Source organism: Tympanuchus pallidicinctus, unplaced genomic scaffold (assembly GCF_026119805.1).
Source record: "Tympanuchus pallidicinctus isolate F22 unplaced genomic scaffold, pur_lepc_1.0 scaffold22, whole genome shotgun sequence".
NCBI lineage: Eukaryota > Metazoa > Chordata > Aves > Galliformes > Phasianidae > Tympanuchus > Tympanuchus pallidicinctus.
Window position 1 is genome coordinate 33,575,799 of NW_026294739.1, and position 20,984 is coordinate 33,596,782.

At 35.9% G+C, this 20,984-nt stretch overlaps 1 long non-coding RNA gene across 1 annotated transcript in view; it reads left to right on the forward strand.

Moving 5' to 3' along the window:
• Positions 1 to 20,984, forward strand: part of LOC128082448 (uncharacterized) — a 366,886-nt gene that overhangs the window by 119,711 nt on the left and 226,191 nt on the right. Inside the window, exon 4 of the long non-coding RNA XR_008207676.1 lies at positions 13,291 to 13,440. This is a non-coding gene — a long non-coding RNA (uncharacterized LOC128082448). The remainder of the gene's footprint in view (positions 1 to 13,290; positions 13,441 to 20,984) is intronic.

Here is a 20,984-nt window from a genome sequence, read left to right on the forward strand (position 1 = left end):
AATACAGAATAGAAAAATTTGTCCGAGTCTCTGCTTTTTCTATTTTGCTAATAATCAAAATTATGTAACAAGGGAATGACTTTTATTGTTGGTATATCTGGGAAATGATTTTTCTTTTTAGGTTTTTGGACTTCTAGTGCCTTCCATTGATTTTGATTATTTACAGTTTGACAAGGAGAATGCAGGCAGCCCATGCTGTGCAAAAGATCAGAGGTGCTTTCGTTCCTCAAGGCTATTGCCTTCCTTAATTCTTCAGTGTAGGATCAGTGAACTGATTGCATTTTCTTCTATTTGACACTTTATATTTCACATTTCTTCATCAAACTATTGTAACATACTCCCTTTTAAAGTGAGCTGGTCTGAGAATATAGCCTTTTTGTCTTGGCCCTTATTATAACCCTTTGGTGACTCATAACAGCAACTTTCAGCCTGTATCCTGATTAATTATCTTTCAATTGAACAGGATGGAGTTGAGTATATTTTAATCTGCTTTGTGTGCTTTTTTAAAATGAGTATTATATACTGTTATATGTATTGCATATTTAGTCATCACATGATGGAACGTGAGGGCAGTTCTTCGAATATTTCTTCAGCCAGGTTTGTTTTACACGTGTAAGGGAGCGCAGTTAAAATGTTTGAAAATACTGATAAATGTAGAATAAATTTGTGAATGTGGTTGTGCATCTGTTTTTGAAGCGCAGCTCCTTGGACAGACTTTTTTTTTTTTTTTTTTTTACAATAGTAGGAAAGAAGCCAAAGGATATGAGTGTTTAGAGTGTTAACACTTTCTAAGCAATCCACTTTTGTTAGAAAATTGCTAATATAACTCCCTGAAATAGAACAAACACAAGTTAGTTGAGTCAAACCTGGCTGTATGTCACAGTTCCAAATACTTTTGATCAAATAGGCTTCTCTCTCCTTTTCTCTATTATAATGTGTTATGTAGTGCATGTTTCCAGTGACTAATGTTTGTGATGTGGGTCCCTGTAGATGAAAACTTGGGTGATGTTAGATCAAAGTCCCCCGTAATTTCATAATTCCTTTATGAAGAAATGCTGGTTTTCGGCTGTAGTTGGCATCAGTCTAAATGAATCAGGAAAATGGGATGATCTCAGCTCATATAAATAATAGCAGCCTTCTCCTGTTAGAAATGCCTTTCTTCTGGAAAAGGCAGTTGTCCCACATTAATGCATTTCTAATCAAAAACACTAAGTCCCATATGGTATTTTTTAACACATTTAAGAACCCTGGTAAAGACAGAGTTCTAAATGTACTAGAAACCCAAGTTCATTGTTCAACACTCAAGAGACTGTACAAAGCATATACTCTTGTATTTTTGTTTTATCCTGCCTATTAGTGTTGTAGTATTGTGTCTTTCTCTTTCTGCCTTCCCTTTCTCAGCTTTTTGTGGAATGGAATGGCTTTCATGTTACCATATTACAAGGTTTACCCTCTCTCTTCCTCTTAAACATAATGAACATCAGAAAAGGTCCCTGAGGCATAAAGAAAAACCAAGAGGGGAACATCCCAGTATATGCTGGGGGGTGGTTATGAAGGAAGTCCACAATAGCTCAGAATAATGAAGCACTGGGGCAAAGATACAACTTGCATGTGGAAGTGCCGCTTGAAAATAATTTGTTCACATTTTGTGAAAAAGTATCTCAGAAGTTATTTTTGCTTCTGTTTGCTGTTTGAAATTATGGCCTTTACTTTCTCTGAGTCACTGTTATTTAATTTGCCTGAATTGCACATTGTAACAAACAAGGTAGAAATCAAACATGAATTAACTGAGCCAATGATATATACCTAAACTTGCTCATGCTGTGGAGGCCTTTGTAAATCTAAGTACAAAGGGCAAAGATAAGTATTTCATGTTTAACTGTGAATTTTTTACTTAAAGATAATTTAGTACAAGTTTGTCTATAGAATTAATATTAATGCGATAAAAGTTAAATAGAAGTTAACGTGATGTTTTCTAAAATGTATTATTTATCCTCCCAGAATCATTTAAAAAGATGGATTGGAATGTCAGCTAGTCTGCCCACCTGTTCAAAGGGCCAACTACTTGAGCTTGCTCAGGGCCATATACAGTTCAGTTGGGTGTATCTTCAAGGATGGAAGTTATACAGCATCTCTGGGTGTTTTTTTTCCTTAGTATTTTGTCACTCTCTTGTTAAATTAAAAGAAAAAACAGAGCGGAGCCTGAAACTGGGTGTAGTACTCCAGATTTGCCTCACAACTAAGGAAAAGGGAAGAATCACTTGTCTCTGCCTGCTGGCTGCTGTCCAGCTATTATAGCCCGGGATGTGGCTGATCTCAGGGGTGCAGCTGCTGACTCTTGTTCAGCTTGTTCTCTTCTGTAAGCAGAAGTCTTTCTGCTAATCAACATTTTTTGCACATTGGAATGGACCGTTCTGGGCTGTAAGGTAATTTTTTATTAAAAAAAAACAAACAAACATGAAGCTTTTTTTTTTAAAAAAAAAGATTTTCCATTTCAAGTCTGCCATTGTAATTGAATATATTTCTTGTGTACATGGTAGGAAACAAAATGGCACTTCCTGGCAAATCTGATTGCACAAGAAGGAAAGAGAGGAATAGGGAGTGGAAGCAAAAGGATTTAATTTCAGCACACAATTCAAAGCATAAGGAAAATTAAAATAAAATGATGAATTATGTCTTAAGGACCTACTGATTTCAACTCTTCCCTAGTAGTCATTGTCTAGCTGAAAACAGTTTTGTGCTATTTCATTGTGTTGAACAACTTTTTCTTCAAAAACTTTGCACCTATTTTTAATCAAAAGATTTAAGGAAAAAAATAAGCACAGGGCAATATGTGCTGCTTTTTGACAGTACTGTATCCACTTTGGTGTGGGTTAGATCTTCTCCTGCCTCTGGGCATGTACAACTTTTATGTGGCCTAGAATACGTGAGGTGGAAAACGGTCTTATCAACGTCATGCATAGAAGAAAGTAGCTATCTGAATTTATTGTTCAGCACACCTGGAGTCTATTTAAACTCATGTGAGGCTCCTTCTTGCTGCATTGCTAGCACCAAATGGTTACTGTAGGAAGATAAGAGAAGCTAGAAATGTAGTTAGAATATGTTCGCATATGGCAGGAAAATCAAGCGCACCAATGTGCTTTCTCTATTTAACTCACACTACCCCTGTGACCCTGCAGCACTTCTTGCTGATGTATTGCTCTAACATTACTTGGATAATGTTTTGTTATTTTCTGAATGTTAACCTGCAAGAATGCCATCTTTGCTTTTTTACTTTGAGACACATTGATGTGCCCTGCAGCCCCCAGTTACTGGGGGGTAATTTTATGTTCTTTTTCTGACAGACAGGATTCCAATAGCACCATATGTCAAAAAATCCAACCAATTCCAGTCATGTGCCCACACTGTCCAGCTGTCACTGCTGTAATTATTGAAACTAAAGCCCAGAGAAGTTTGTAGTTTTGGTAATGCTCTAGTCTCCTTAGATCTTTACTACTGCTGTTATAGCTGATTAGGACCCTGCCAGCCTTCTGTTGGTCTCTTGAAAACTGCTGTAATTCTCATTCATCATGGAAGCTAACCAGCTGCTCCAGAGCCATCCCATCAAATATGTTGCTTGATGTTGCACTTTGCTGTTGCCCTGACCTTGATGCTTTGAATGTTGGAATAAAGGCTGCTTATTATGTTGAGGTTACTACAAACTATCCCACTAACTACATTCTCCACAGAAAAATTGAGAGCATTTTCATGTAGGTAGCTGGTGTCACTGTGAAGATTGCTACTAATCTGCACTAATTTCTCAATTATCCTGCTCTTTTTTCTTTGAATGTTGAGGAAAATCCAGTGTGTTGGTATTGTGCAGATCTTTGGCTCCTATTTACAGGAAGAAAGGATCATGTCAATTTAAAAGGCAGGCTTTTAAATGTTTGTTTGTTGTTGTGGTTTTTTTTTGTTGTTTTTTTTTTTTTTTTGAATAAACACAAGAAATAATCCCAACCACAAACTGGCTTTTGTTTAATTCATAGTTTTAAAATACCTTTAATAATTAGATCAGAAAGAATTAAGAGATTTGATCCACTGGATCAGTTTTCTTTCCCCAAGTCCAGACTAAAACATTTTGCATATTCTCACTGGCTGGCCCTTTGGACTGGCCCAAACTCGAAGTTTTCTGGACAGTTGGTTGTACATGATCTCCCTTTTGGGACTTTTGGTAGTTTTCCTTAAAGTGAGCTGAATAATAGGCGAGATTCAACTATTCAGTGGGAGACTGAGGGTGAATAATGGAAAAATCATCATCCAAAGAGCTCAATATAACTCGGCCATAAGACATGGAAAGCAAGTAAATTGAAAGAAAAACAACCGGAGATGTGATCAGCAGCAGAAGGATGTGTAAAGAGGAACGTGACACATGGATTGTATCACAAATAAGGAAGCTGAGTGAGACGTTTGAGCTGGTTATGCCAGAAGTGAAAGGCAAGTCTGAGCAAATGGTTGAGGATGTCAAGCAAAGAGCTAGTGATGGAAAGAATATTTTGAAGTGCCGGAGTATAAATTTCATTAAAAAGTTTTTCAAAGTTGCCCATAATAAACAAAGGAGAATAAACATTAGAATTCTGAGGCATGTAAAAATCTTGGTAAGATACTTCAAGATGTAAAAGCACAGGTACAGAGCTCTGGGTAGTGTGCAAGAGCAGAATTTACAAAAAGCACCTAGGACTGAGAAGAAAAAAGAGATAATTAAAGAAAAGGGGAGACATAGTCTCATAGTATGTAGTGTATGAGCAAGTTGCAATTAGGTATTTGTAAGTGATATTTGTAAGAAGATAGAAATTGGTGTCAGTACAGTATAGTTGAATCTACTGCAATCTTTCATTGTCTTGAAAGATAGTCTTCTGGTGGAAATGGTGTATTTTGGGAGATTATGGGCACCAAAAAATGGGTAGAACACATTTACAGGAAGTTATGAATTGCATTTACAGACGTCAATAGAATGGATTTCCATAGTCACAGGAATAGAGCAAGCCAGGTTGATGTTATCACCATTGTTCGTTTTAGGATTAGCTTTTGAATTAAAGACTGAAGGGAGGAGGAAGAATTATATTGTGTGAGAAAGTGAAGAAATATATCTTCTCAGGTAATATTCTTCATATGGCTTCATTAGAGGAAACCATCAGGGGTTTCTTAGAGAAAATATAACCAATAAGCAGATATTCAGACTGAGGTTCACACATGGAAGATAAGAAATAACAGTTGAGGCAATTGATAAGGGACTGTTGAAAGGCAGTTCAGAGAACTTCATATAGCTGCTCTTTTGCTTTTTCCTCTTGTTTGATAATAGTGCTATTTCTTCTTATCAAATGGAGTTTTTTTGCTCTACTAAAATTGTCTTCAATGTGAACTCTTTAAAAATGGAAATATGTAGGAAGTAGCATTCTAGAAAGCTGTATACAGGCCTTTTAAATTTAATCTGATGGCTCTAAGTATCTTGAAAATCTGGAGAGGTCAACTTAGTTGAAAGTGCTCTTACAACTGATGGCTAACATACTGCTATTACTTCATTGCAAGTTTGAATGCAGTTCTATATGTTTGAATGTTCTTAGTGATGTAAATATCGAGTCCTTTTCCCTCGGGTTAAATCCAAAAACTAATTGAGAAATTTCCTAAAACCCTCAATCTATGTAAACAATGGTCAAGTGCCCTCTTTGTGTCAACTGTGTGTAGAGTATGGGGTTTTAGTTTGACTTAAATGAAAGTTGGAAACCACTGTAGAAGGAACTTTGGTTGATTTGGCTGATGATATGCATAGCTTTCTTATCCTTCTGGAACGATGTAGTTGGAGATCATATGCAACACGTTTAGCTCAGTTACATATGATTTTCCAAAACAAATGCAAGCTTAATAGTGCATCTCTACACATCACAGTGGTGATGCTGCAAAATAGTTCAAATAGTTCAAATAGCCTAGTAAGTAAAAATAAATTGGATTGTGGACCACTGCTTGCACACAAGAGGCAAAATTATTTTTGAGAGAAAAGTGTCTAAATGGAATTTGAGGAGATATAGGGTACTGATGTCATTGTATTGACCAGCATTGCAGTCTGCATATTAATTTTGATATGCAAACAATGAGTGCTTCATACATAAGCTGCCTGCTAATCCATAAGATCAGTGCTTAGAAAAGAGAGTTATGATTTCTGTGAATGGGAAGAAGTGAACTGATTTCTTTTATTTCTTGATTTATTGTATGTATGCTAGCTGAGACAAGGGAAGTAACCAGCTCTTCTATGCTACAGTCGAACTGTGTTTAACAAATAATGCATTTATTTTTTATATTTACACAAGTTTATATGAAATTTCTCATTTTTCACTTTTAGGCTGTTGGGTTGGCACTTGTTCTCATCAGAGACTTCGAAAATTAATCAAGGAAAACAATGCTTTTATAAACTTTTTATGAAGTTTTAACAGAATGCAGAAGTAGTTGTATAATTAAGGTGATGGATTGATACCCATCTTTATTGGGAAGAAATGTTACTTTAGTCCAATTTCATAATTACTTTCATATTGATGTAGTTGCAGGGTTTTTTTGTTGTTTAACATAATAGCATGTGATAGAGGGGAAAAAAAACATCAGCCGAGAAAATAATAGTTGTTCATAAGATGTTGCTTCATTTTTTTCAAGCTGACAGTGCGGTACAGGAGTCTGCTAGGCAGAAGAATGCCAAACTTATTTTTATCATTATTGCTATTATTGCTGTTTATTACAATAATGTACTTTAAATTTACAGTCTTGAGCCATCATTGGTATATAACACTATCTGTATAGCTATACGTATTTAATTATTTGTGGAAGGTATTAGTATTGTAAATACAGCTTATCTTTGTTATAAGAGTGGCATTAATAACAGAATTTCATAAATGCCAACATATAGTACGATAATTTCAAGACTCTCTGAAAATATGGTGTATTGTATGTAGCTAAAGATGTTCACAAATGCATGTTTTGTGTATATGGGGAGGGGGAGGAGGGCTGTTTTCTGCTTAGAATGCTTTCTGATGCATAAATATTAGCATTAAATAATTTTGAATATCTTGTTTCCTAAAAAGATTAGTTGCTCTTCTCTACGTGATAAATTGTGCAAGAGTTATTGTTCGCACCAGTCTTCATACTGTATTATTCTGTGTAGCTTTAAATAACCAACTTCAAATTATGCTCAGCAAGCTGTTGGGAAAGCTTGGAGAAATCTGAGAGCTGAAGGGCCAATTTGTGCCCTGACTTACATCCTCTGCAAATGCACTGACTTTGTGCTGGTAGTAAAGTGTATAAGGCAGTACAGGATTTGCACTGCGGCACTTAATTTTGATTTAACTTTGTTCTTCGAAAAAAAAAAAAAAAGTATCTTTAGTAGCATGAAGGAACAGTGTGCCCATACGCTGCTATTTTGTGCTGAGCATCATTTGCCCCTCTTTTTACGTTGCATCTCAAAATTTACACCAGACACAGCTTCACTAGATATGGTTTGGATCATCAGAAATCCAGCTACCTTTAGTAATCTAAAGTATCAGCGAATCCCTTTGTCTGACTTTGTTTCTGGTTCTCTTTTAGTTGACCAGGGAGTGACTTTTCATGCTGGAAACTAGTAAGACTAAAGAAAACATTCTTTGGAAATAAGAGTAATTTCATTATAAAAGGATATTCTAACCTTTATTTGTTCCATCATCCCTTTTTCAGCAAGGAGACCTCCAGTTCTGGTTATTGTTAAGTGATTGGCAGGAAGTGACGAAAGCAACGACATTTGTGTGTAGGCCTAGTATCAATTCTAGCTGTGTCATCAATTTCATGCACCAAGTGAGTGTTGAACTGAACTGTTTCCACTGAGTTTAAGGACAAGGTGAAGAATTACACTTTTTTTAATGGTCTTTGGGGAATAAAACCAGAAGATTAATGCTATCAACCTTACAGTAATTAGACACGAGTCTTCTTAGTAGTAAGAGTGTAAGGCCAAATTTGCCTTTTTTATTTTTATTTTTATTTTTTTTGTTCTCTCTCACTGTTTACCTTGTGTATGTTTGTTCAGGTATTCCTGATGAGATATGTAGGATTATCATTTCAGCACTTGGTAGCTCATCATATGGGCATGGACTTTATGATTCAGTCCTTGTGAATTTCATTCAGTTTTGCTTTCTGTTCTGCCAGATACTTACAATCCATCTCACCAGTGAAAACAGTAATAATTTCAATGGAAAAAACAAGCAAACGCATACTGTTTAATTGCTGTCTAGTCCACAGATCCTCCCATTGTTATTTTCAAGTGAATAGGAAGTTCACCCCTTCAAAACTGCTAAGCTAGAAAACAAATGGTAGTAGAAGAGATTGAACCAAGTTATGCTACTATGCAGCTATGGTTTTTTTTTCATAATAGTTTGACTTGGCAGTAATTGTATTGGAGAAGTCAGTTTTGAGTTACAAGAATCACAAAATTAGAGCATTTTTTTGTGTGATTAGTGACTTTGGAAACAATTGGCAGGAAAACCTTGCTGGCTTTAACTATTCCTTTCAGTCATAGTTATTGCATAAGCCTAGTTTGGCTCTTCTACAGCCTTGTGTTTTCCAAGCATTCAGTCATGAATTTGAATACTAGATTCCAGCAAAATTATAAACGATTTGAAATGTTCACTGAACCTGCAAATGCAATGAGTAAAATTACTGGTAGATATCATAGATTAATGAGAAAAATTAATGTGGGTCAGACATAGCGATGCTTAACCTCTGCAACTTGTCTAAGATGTACAATATATGATCTTTCCTTAAGTGATTGAAGAAAATCCACTTAAAACTATAATATGCAAAAAATGCTTCAGAAAAATACCATAAACTTTGTCAATCGTACTTTAGAAAACAGTTGCTGAAAACAAAGACCTTTTGGCTTTCAGATCAGGGTCTCTTTACCACCATAGTAGAATTTCCGGCACATTCTACAGGAAAAATAAAGCCTTAACCTTCTTTATTTCCCTCAGAGCTGTCAAGTCTTACTCTTAGGATTCCTACTTAAGTGGCCTTTTGAAATTTTTTCATAACCTCCTCACATCTGTTAGGCCAGTTGTTCTCTTATGGCCTCTACTACCCCAGACTGCCTTTTGTCTTTTCAAGTAGTTAGAGACGAGGATATCGATGAGGACTCCCACAGGATATTCTTCATGTTCGTGAAGGTTTAAGCTTTGTGTAGGAAACCCATCATAAAGGGAAGAAAGGCTAAAAACTTCATTTTGCCTTGGTTCCAACTAACAGTGAATAAGTGCCATGTTTTTCTGTTTTCTTGTAGAAAGTTTTGGAAACTTACTTCCATACAAGAATAATTTTTGAAAGATCCTTTAAGGAAGCTATTAATTCTGGCATATGGAGAATTTATAATTTCTGCAAGTGTTATGCACCCTATAATGTGAACATATGATGCATTTAACTCACATTATAAAATCTGTCTCTATATCTGGCAATGATTTCAAATTTCCTGAGATCTCTATTTAAACTATAAGTCCAAAGCACAAACCATCAGCTGGAGGGGAGGTGAAGTTATAGTGTGTTATGCTTAGGTAAAAAATAGTAGCAAGATATTTTTATTGTTTTAGCAGCAATAAAGCAAGAATGTGTGCAATTTCAATACCAATTTTAGCATTTACGGAATTGATGGTCAGTCACTCTTCTTTCCTGTCTCCCAGAGACATTGTCAGAGGAGTTTCCAAAATGCATTTCATCTCAGGAAGATAACTGTCACTCATTCTGCTGGCCAAAATTTTTAGGAGGGTAAGGAACTATTAATCGATATCTGCATGAGGATCTCTGGTTGTTATCCCTCCAGGAGTTTCCTTCTCTTAATACCAATGTATTTCATTTGGTGGTTTCCACAAAGAATTGGAATCCTCCCAGTGACTATCTCACCTCTGATCAACTATGCCAAGCATGTATTTTGAAATAGATGCTTAGGAAGTGTTTTGCTCTTTTTCCTTTGGAGTATGGGAAGAAAATAATGTATTTGGGGGCTATGGATCATTTTTGTACAAGTAAAAGGAATGTAACATTGATGAAAATAAGGAAGGATTTTTTAGTTCGTGCTCTTTTTGCTGCTTATACTGTTTAACTGTTCTACTGATCTGTAGGAATTTCTGCAAAGAAATAAGGATATGAGTGCTTTTTAACTACAGATCAAATACGTCTCAGATATTAGGGCGTTGTTAATGGTGAAGACTTTTGCTGTCTCCTTATGAAACTTAGTTTTAATAGATCTACATTAATTAAACACTGAAAACAGCTCAAATAGTGGTTGTTTTTTTTTGTTTTGTTTTGTTTTGTCAGGAACCACAGTAGGCTGGCTTCAGAAAATGGCAGAGAGTTGAATTATTTTTGTAAAAGTTTTCATATGTTCTGAAAACTTATATGAATTTCCTTTTAAGTCTGGGGTTTGAATACCAAGCCTTTAAATGATGAATTGAGTTTTTATTGTCTTGTTATAATGGAAGGGTTGACCTTAATCATTATCAGATGAATAGCTTACAATTTAATACAGGAAAAAATGAAGTAAACAATGTATTTAGAAAATTATATTTTATTCTCAAAGTCCTTAGAAAACTAACATTGTAACTTAAAGTCGCATCAGATGAAGATGTTTATTGGTAGTGGTTTTGATTCCTTTTAACCTTCCTTTACTCTCCTCTTAAAAAAAAAAAATAAAAAAAAAATCAAACACAAAACAGGTTTAGACAAAAGCTGTTTCTATCATATTATTTTTTTCCAAAACAAGCTCTCAGTGCCCAGACTTTTAAATAAGTGCTTTATCCTTGAAAAGTAAAAGAAAATATTTTCATGTAATCAGTAAATTTTGCTATGAAACTTTACAGCAGCTATATTAAACGATAAGAATAACTACTATTTTGAAATTCTGAACATCATATAATTAGACCAGCCTTTAAGAAATATTCAGACTTAAGGCACATTAGAATGTATTCCACAACATGGAGACAGCCCTGACAAAGAAACATTATTCTTAGATTTACAATTAATTACCCTTATGTCTATACCTTGCATTCAATTTGCATATCTTAAAAGTGCTGTAAATTTCATAGCACTCCCTTGTTATTTAAGATCATTTCGCTTAGTAAAAGTTTCTATAGTGATAACTTTCTCTTGATTATGTAGTTGTGAGGTCAATAAATCTGGCTTTACGTTGCTCTACAATGTTATAATTTTTCTTTTTTTGTGTATTTTTCATTATTTTGCTCCTTGTTCTTTCTGCCCTCTCATTTATAATCCCCCAAAGAACCAGTAGATAGAGAAGTCTGGCTAGAAGACGAAGTGAGTGGTCAGATTCTCAGATGTTATCTTTTTCCCAGAACGCACTGGTACTGGGTGTCTGACATGTTCTATACATCTTTCTAGTGTCAACCTCATTAAACAAATACAACTTGATCTATAGCTCTCAAGAAATGAAATTTCATGCAGTGAATTTTCTGTATTCCAGCTTGTGTTCTCCCACTCTCTTTTCTGCTTCAGCAGAAATTTTGTGCATTCTTGACTTGTAGTATAATGTTGTGCCATCAGTATTGATAAATTTGTACCCTGAAATTGATCAGTGTTTTTGTAGTATATAAAGAAATACCTATATTTGAAGCTCCCAACTTGAAGTTTGTTGCTTTCTAAAGAAGAAACCATCATCGCTGTAGTAGACGTGATATAGTATTTAAGTGTCATTCAGTATATTTCATTTGGTCAGATATTTACCTACTTCTGCTCTGAATACGAGGCATATCTGTTGCAACATACTTGTAAGCATCCTATTCCTCTATAGGTAGTGATGTATAAATGCTCTGGAACTGTTATATGGTCTAATTCAAGGTTAACACAATATCCTGTAAACCAGAAGGGCATTTAACACTTTGCCAGAATAGTTAATACTGCTTTCAGCCTTTCCCCCACTTCCTTCAGCTTAAAAGAATTTTAAAAAGAAATGTATTTTCAAACTAAAATAAACCTTCTTTAATGAGACTATACATTATTTACAGAAAAATGCCACTAAGCTCAATTAGTGCTAGTCTCACCACTGGGTAGAATTGAAGTTCTTGAATTTTTTTAATGTAGTTCATTGAAGTCATTTACTGAATCTGGGGCAATACTCTATTTTTAATCAAGTTTAAAGATATAATGCATGAGAAAACATTAAGACGCTGTATGGATTTTGTGCTGCTGCAAAAACACACAGACAAAAGCATGAAATTTATGCAACTTCTTTCTTTAACTAAGAAAAATTGCTTGAACGCTATTTTAAACAGGTAATTCCTTATAACTACCTCTCAATATTATTAATTGGTTGATTATTGGAGTAATTGTAGAATCTATTATTATAGTCTTTTTTGTTTAATATTTTACTAACTAACAGTATTATTTAAAACTAGTTTGCTGGACAACAGCAGCCATTCTAAGCATTGCCTGGAGTCCAGAAACAGATGTATGATAACAGAAAGCAGAATTATCGGAAGCAACAGTTATGTACACTTCATACAGTAATCAACAACTCAGAATGCAGTATTTCAAGTGCTTTCCTATTGAGCCAACCAGTTGTTGTGAACTGGAATTTCTCTCAGGCCTTTTAATATATAGTTTTGAGGATCTAAAATAGCTGCATTTATTCTGATTTTTATGGTCTTGATACAAGCAAATGTTGAATATTGCTCTATTCTATTTGATTATAATATTCTATTTCTATTAAAATGATTTTTAAAAACCTTCTCAAAATTCCAATAACACTATTTCAAGGAACATAACATGGTAGCAGAGATTATCTACCCCTAGAATACCTTGGTGAAAATATTCAAGTAGCAAGAGTTTTTCTAGTCTTATGTCCTATATACATCTGTTAAATTACTCAGAGATCTCATTAAATAAAGCTAATGTACTTGTAAAACAGTAGGGAGAGACAGTATATCATTGTAACTGTTAGAAAGAGCCATTCTGGCGAGGAGGGAGCCAAGAAGGCTAGGTGTATGCTGGTCAGTGTAGATGTTTCTAGGCCATAAATCTTGGCCCCTTCCTGCCTAGTTATTGTGTATTTCTTTAGGTGAGAGATTGATTGTAGCAATGGAAGATGAATTTGCCCATAGACTTTTTCTTGCTTTTTTTTTCTTTTTCTTTCTTTTTTCCTTTTATTATTATTATTATTTTTTTTTTTAACTCCTGATGCCTTGCCAAGGTGATAATGCTTTTTTTTTTTCTTTTTTTTTTTTTTCTTGCAATCATTTGCTTTAGATTAAAAGCATGAAAGAGCACAGGAAGGCTTGTCTCTGCAGTCAGGCGACGATGAGGACATGAAGATGTATAACTGTCCCAGGTGTGAGAACATCACAGTTTACCCCCTCAGGACTTGTAACAGTCTTGCCAGAAGGAGAGTGAAATAGGGTAAGATTTGAGGAAGAATTCTGGCATTCCTTTATTGTGCATGGTAGTTGAATTTGTTAAGTGTTGCTAAATTGTGCAACAGTGCTACTGTGATATTCCTTACTTGTCTACTGCTGAGCAAATCGTTTAAGAACGACCCACCCCCCTCACCCCATTTATTCTATGTAGTGAACGTGGAGGGGCATACTTTCCATGAATATATATAGATGCTGAATTTATAAGGATCAATATAGTCACAAATGTTGTACAACATGTCAGGATATCATAAAAAGCAGGCAGTTCTATATAAAATACTAGCTTAATCTTGGAGATTTTAAAGCCTCATTAAAATGTGGATAAAGTCCATATATGGAATGGCAGCATTCAAAAGGTTGAAGTTGTATATCTGTGGTGCAGAAATTTTAACCATTACATTTGAATGTCAGTCGACTCATTTGATCACAGATGATATTAACATGTAAAAAGTTAAGATGATGAGATGCATCGTGTATATCATATAAACCAATAGGATTTGTTGTTTAAAGCTGGGGGAGTGCCATAAATAACATTAGTTCTTAATGGGTAAAAATTCTAACACAGATCTGATGGCGTATCTTATAATAATCAAATCTTATATCACGGGACTTTCAGGTGAACTTTATAACTTCTGCTAAGGAGACATCTCATGTGATAATTAGGCAGAAAAACTGTGTTGCAAAGTCACGTTTCCTTGTGCTGGAGAGAATGAGAGAGCACTGTTGAGGCTGGGATGGGAGCCTGGTCAGAACAGAACAGGCACGTGAAACCAGGAGGGCATGTGTGCATCTGCTAGTGGCTTTCAACACTGAAAATTGCAAATATTCAGGTTCTTGTATGTTTCTGTAGCAGAGCTGCTCTAGCTTTGCAGATGGCTAATTTTACTGAAAGGTGGGAGCATTTGATCCCACTTGAATTGTTGTTTGCCAGATTTGCAATAATTTGACAGTGTGTTCTACAAATCTGCTTGGTAAAGCTATCTGGTAGTAACAATATGAGGATGCCGACTGCTTTTTCATGGAGAAACTTTGAAAGTCAAGCAAATACTTTTATCTTGACCTTTCTGCAACACTGCCCCATATTCACTCGTTGTCAGCACATGTTTATCTGGAGTAATTTGTCACTGCCATCCGTCACTCCTCTGCCATTCCCATCAGTCCCATTATCTGGGATCAGGAGAGAGCTGAGGATGTAGCCTGAAGGATCATTAAACCTCAGCTTCCAGGTAGTGCAGGTAGTCCAGGTGGTCTGTTGTTATTTATAATAAAGAAACAACACAGCAGAACTGCCTGGCAGCAGCCCATGAGGCCTTGTGAAAGGACGGGCTGAGGGATGTCATCACTGAAGGACAGCTAAAAGTGGACTTTCTTTCTCCCACACTGTAAGCAGAGAGGATTTATTGAACATCTGTTCGGTACATGGCTGGGAAGATTGATTAATTTAATTGCTCACACTTTGCTTAAGTAACATTTGAATACTTAATGTCAGGTTTGAAGGATATTACAACATTTACCCACATACCTTTTTAAAGAGGCAGTTTCTTATTGCTTTTTGTGTGTTTTGAGAATATTGAAATACATCCTTGCCGAAAAGTCCAGGAAAACCCTACCAATTGGGAAAAGCTGCTTCCTCTGATAAAAGCAACCAGTTATGTTTTTACATTTTGCTCATTATGATAAATCATTCAAGTAATGAGGTTGGATTGTCCTCACTGAATGATGGTCACTTTCCTTGTGGTATCCAGGATAGAAGACAGTTCAGCATATTATATATTTCTTTACCATTTAATATAGTATCGTAGTCATTTTGAAGAAATAGATGAGATAGAGCACAATAATTTACTGTGTGTTCTATTCAGGGAGCATATTTGGGAAGAAATTCCTGATATCCTTTTGAATCCCACCCATCTAATAAGGAAGAAACATTAAGCAGTAGAACATTCTGTGTTGCTTATTTTTATATATTCTGTTATCAAGTTTATCACTAGTATGCCCAAATATTATAAAATCAAACTGAAAGTATTAACGATCATATAGAGTATCTGGCAAGAAAAATGAAATCTTTCCCAAATATACCACAGTTAGCGTTATTTTAGAATAACAAATATTGATATTCTTGCCTGTACATCTGGTAACAACGTCTGTGACTACTAGCCAGCGTTGACTTTTTAAATATAAAGGTGAAGCGCCTTCTTTTGCTGCGGTGTAGAACTGGCTTTGCATCTGTCATCATCAAATGTTAACCTGAAAAAAAACCAGACTGATAGATAGACATTCATGTTCAAAGACTGATCCTGTATGGTCTTTTCCATCCTGAAAGTGATTTTTTTCCGTCCTCAATTCTCTAGTGAAGATGTTCTTTGATCTCTTTGTACAGCGGTTCATTTAAGTCTGATGAACAGTAGATATTCTATTAGATACAGGATCTTCAAATATTTGTCTTACTTTGCGTGTAATTTGCTTTGGAACTGTTAGTACAATAAATAGTAAATGATACTGCCTTACATAGCCATGTATTTATATTGTCAAAGATACCATATATATAATATTCTCACAACAATGCTTAACTCTGAGAGGGCAGGGATTTAACACTACTACATGACTAATTTACTACTTTCAAACATAAAAAGAAGAGCTTAGAAAGAAAGGCCTCATATGAGGCTGCATAAAACAGCAGTGGTGCTTAATAATAGCACTGGCATTTTGTTAGCATCTCTACAAGAAAAAAATTGTCTTAGGGAAGGATAATCTACAGTCAAATCTGATTGAAGTAAAAAAAAACATTGGCTGATTTCTTTTGAAAGATGCCCGTCTGTCCCTGAATTTGACTGTACACAATACATCCTGCAACAACGAGTCAGATTGTCAAGGCCAGAACCAGGTGCCTATGTTACTTGTATCCTTCTACATCAGTCATACTGTAGGGAGCAGACAATTAATTCTGGAGCAAAATTGAAAGTCAGAGGCAGAGTGTGAAAGAACAGAATGACAATAATAAAGTGCCCCTGCCTCACATTAATCTCCCTCACTTCAGGGCTGTCAGAGGCGGCCTGGCGGTGACTAATGCCAAGCTTTGCATACAGTGGTCACAGACATGAGCAGCATGCTCCCTTTACAGCATCCGCGATTCGCTTTGTTGAGTTTTTGACTCCTGCGGAATCATTGAAAAAACAGCCGCTGGTCATAGGTAGCAGGACGAAGTTCCTTCATCATACACCTATTGATTGATGGGCAGCATTCCCGGGCTTGACTTGAAAAAAATGGAATCCTGACAAATGCAGGGAGATTAAACTAACTTTTTGAACGGATGAGCTCAGCAGATAAGGGTTAATAAGTTTAGCTTTGAGGAAGTGCATATCATGTGCACATCCAAGCATTGAGACAAAATGATCTTGCACCTCTATAGACACACTAATCCATTAACATTGCAAAAGACTTTGATATACATTTGGGAATTGTGTTCCATTGATTTTATTGTCATCTTTTTGCACAAATAGTAAATAGGCTAACATTTAAGGAACGGTGTAATTATTCCCGAAAAGCAAGACATCAATGTAAAGTTTATTGTTGCAGACCAGACATTTTGACAGGAATACTGTAATATTCCAGAGGTGTCACTGGGTTACTGAAAAGGTTAAAAAATGGTGCATTGTGTCGGAGAAGAAAGGCAGTAACAACAAACAGCATTCAAAAAATCACAGGCAGTTCTGCAGGAAAGTGGAAATATGTCATGTAACAACATACAGCTTCTGTAAGTGGATTGCTTAGGAAGAAAGTGAAACATATCTAATGAAAATGCTTCCTCCACTATCACTGTTTCAAAGTTCTCTCTCATAATTTAGAATGCAAAAATAACTTTCCTCTCCAGATCCTCCTCCTATTGTGTGCAAACCCCGCACATACCAATGTGTTGTGGACTTTGATATGGCTGTGTTGGAAAATTTCATTTATCTTCTCTGATAATCATGGGAGAAAAATCCCACACAGGACTGTACTTGTCAGGCTATGCTGGTTGTTCCTTACTAGATGTGTGTGTATATACTAAATCAGCAGGACAACAGTATTTTTATGGAGTGTATTTGACAAGGAGAAAAGTACTTGCAGTCCTGCATTGTAGATGTCCAGCAAAGAAGCATTCATTAGAATCTGAATGAGAAGAGGGAATGAATATACAGCGTTTACTGAATCTGAGAAAACCATGAATCATAGAATCACTGAAGTTGGAAAAGTCCTCCAAGATCATCCAGTCCAACCGTTCACCTAACTATCAATATAACCCCACTAAACCATGTACCCTCGTACCACATCTAAACATTTCTTGAACACATCTCTGGGCAGCCCATTCTAGAGCCAGACCACTCTTTTGTTAGAGCAAACCTTTCCTATTATCCAATGTGAACCTCCCCTCATGGAACATGAGGTTATTCCTTTCAGTTCTATTGCTAGTTATGTGGGAGAGCAGGCTGACTCCCACCTCACCACCACCTCCTTTCAGTCAGTTATAGAGAATGATGAGGTCTCCCCTGAGCCTCCTCTTCTCCAGACTAAACAATCTCAGTTTCCTCAGCCTCTCCTCATAAGGCTTGTGTTCCAGTCCCTTCGCAGCTTTGTTGCTCTTCTCTGGACATGCTGTAGTGCCTCGATGTCTTTTTTTAAGTAAGAGACCCAAAACTGAACACAGCACTCAAGATGCTGCCTTACCAGTGCTGAGTACAGAGGGATGATCACTTCCCTGCTCCTGATGACAACCCTATTTCTAATACAAGCCAGGATGTTGCTGGCCTTCTTGGCCACCTGGGCACACTGTTGGTTCATGTTTAGGCAAATGTCAATCAACACCCTCAGGTCCATTTCTTCCACAATCTTGCAGCTACTCTGCCTCCAGCCTATAGCTTTGCTTGGGGTTGTTGTGGCCAAAGTAACTTCTGTTTAAGTATATTGTTGTTTAGCATTCTAGGGGACTAGGAAAGAAACTCATAGGCTCTATTGTATATAGAATATAGCACATTATTTGATTGGGAACTGAAAAGTAATTGTAGTAACACTTTGAGTCTTACACATTGCCACGAACCATATTTTTTTTCCTTTTTTTTAATAAGCAAACTTATTTCTATTAGAGAACTTATTTTCATTAATGGTTTTAACTTAATACATCATTGTAGTATTTCCCATAGTTTTTTTTTTTTCAAGCTCCTTAACTGGATATTTGTCTTTTCTTTAAGAAGATCGTAGGAAGTATAAAACCTCCATTGTAAGCCATGAGTATGGTTTAAATCTGGGAACCTGAGCATGGATAATTTCATGCTTGTTGAGAAAAAGGAAGTCTGGTACCTGGCAGCAGACTTCTATCCTTCACTTGGATTAACCATTTAATGTATTGCAAAAGATACTTTACAAGCATTGTACTAAAGCATAAGGAGGTATATGCATATGTTGCATGCCAGACATTTCCAAGAATATTGCTATGAGAATGTTGAACAATGTCAATCACTCATCTGAGTTAAGCTTAATTCTAAATTCTAGGTTGCTTAAACAGAAAACAGTTTACGGTGGTATTGGCATTTTGGGAGTTTGGTGTTGGGACTTAAGATACACCTTGGTTTGTGCATTACCAGCTGTGTTAGTCTCTCGTTGTTTTGCAAGTTCTTACTGGCAGAAAGAGTTCATACTTTAGGTTCATTTGGAAGTACTTTTTAATGGACAGATTAATGTTCTGTTAGTTACATAGCTTCTGAGATTTTTGTAATAACTGAATCATGACAGTGGAACCTCAGAGCATGTTCTGCCAAACACAGCATGACTAAATGGAAATATAATTAATTTATCTTTAATTACTAAATTAAAGTAATTCTTATGTAATCTGTTGCTGAAGTAAGCCTTATCTGGTTTATGATGTAGAATGAATAAGTAAATGAATAAACTAAAGGCAGAAATTGTGTGAATTGTAGTTATGATAACCTCAAAAAGATTTTTTTTTTTTGATCCAAACTGTTTAATCTGAGGTATGTGCAGGCATTTAGACCTGAAATTGGGAAAAAATTGAGAAGCACTCATAATATCACTACTGTCTCATGTCGTGTGTTAGACTTAACCTCAGTCCTGCTCTCTGGCTCCATAACTGTTAATGAGAACGAGTAGTGAAATCCCACAACTGATCTCAACTGGAAATCCAGCAGAGCTGCCACTAATAAATGGTGAATGTAGCATTCCCCTATTTATATCCAGTGCCTTTGGAGTTTCCTAAATGAAATGCAGGGTTGCTTTTCAGAGCTATGTAAAATGTATATTTCTCATGGTTTTACCAGTTCTGAAAAGAGTCACAGTTAGGGAGCTGCCAATCAACACAGCTTTGTTTAAAAGTTTTGTATAAAGCGTTGGTGTATGAATCCTGTCTCTTCAGCTGACCTAGATGTACTATGTCTAATTATGTCCACGATGCATACTTTTAAGTGCTTGACTGAAAAAAATGTGATTTTCCCATTTTTTTTCTTCATTGTATTTTTATAGAGATGTAAGATGTCTGGCTTCTTTGCTATTCTACTGTGAGAAATAAGCTGCACCTGGAACTTCTGGGTTTTATCTTATAGGAACCCTGAAGAACTTTCATATAAGTGTCATTATAACCATTTCCATAATGGGGACTCTTCCTCATAGTTGTGCTTATGTCAGTTGTTTACACTGATATGTGCTCACTATGATATTTTCATTGTTACATTCTGTTTCTTCTATTTTTCTTTTTCTTTTTTTTCTCTAGTTCACAGTTAGAGGTAATTGAGCCCATAAACATGTAGCCAGTTACTGAAGAAAAGCAACTTAAATGTGATACAAATAAGAAGTTGTCACATGATCTTATTGGGATTAAATAGATTTACTCTTCGTTTTGTTTTTATCAATTAATAGCAGTTTTTTCCTTCAACCTTTCAGTGTGGTTTGGAGGCAGTACTGACAATAAGCATTTGTATTGCTTTTCTTTGATTAGAAAGAAAGTGAAGAATACGGGAAAAATATCTGAACGTGAGTCATTGCTGAATATTCATTAAGTAAAATGTCAGACCTTATGATAATTCAAGTGGGAAGGAATGCCAGGAGATCAGGTAGTCCAGTCTCCAACTCTAGTGCTTCAGTAGTAGTTCTGATTCCCCTTATTTAAGCAGTCCTGAAACTCTATGTCCATTGAGTCTCTGAGGGTTTTACCACTGGGAGCAGAGTTCAGCTTAACATTAAGTTCATCTATTTCCTGATGAAATGTTTTCAGAATTGCAAAATTGTTTTGTGGTATGGGAAAGCCATTTTATATCCATCATAATGTCTAAATATGAAGCATCATCTTCAGTGGCCTGAAATCTTGCTTCCAGAGAAGCAGATTGTAGCCATACTTATTTGATGACCCCATGTTGCCCTTGGGGTATAGCAGAAGAGGCTGCGTAGAACATCATGTGTTACTTATCAAGCAAGTTTCATAGTCCAGGCCCTGTACTGACACATTTCTATCCATCCCCTGCAATGCATACAGCAGGAGTATTCCATCTG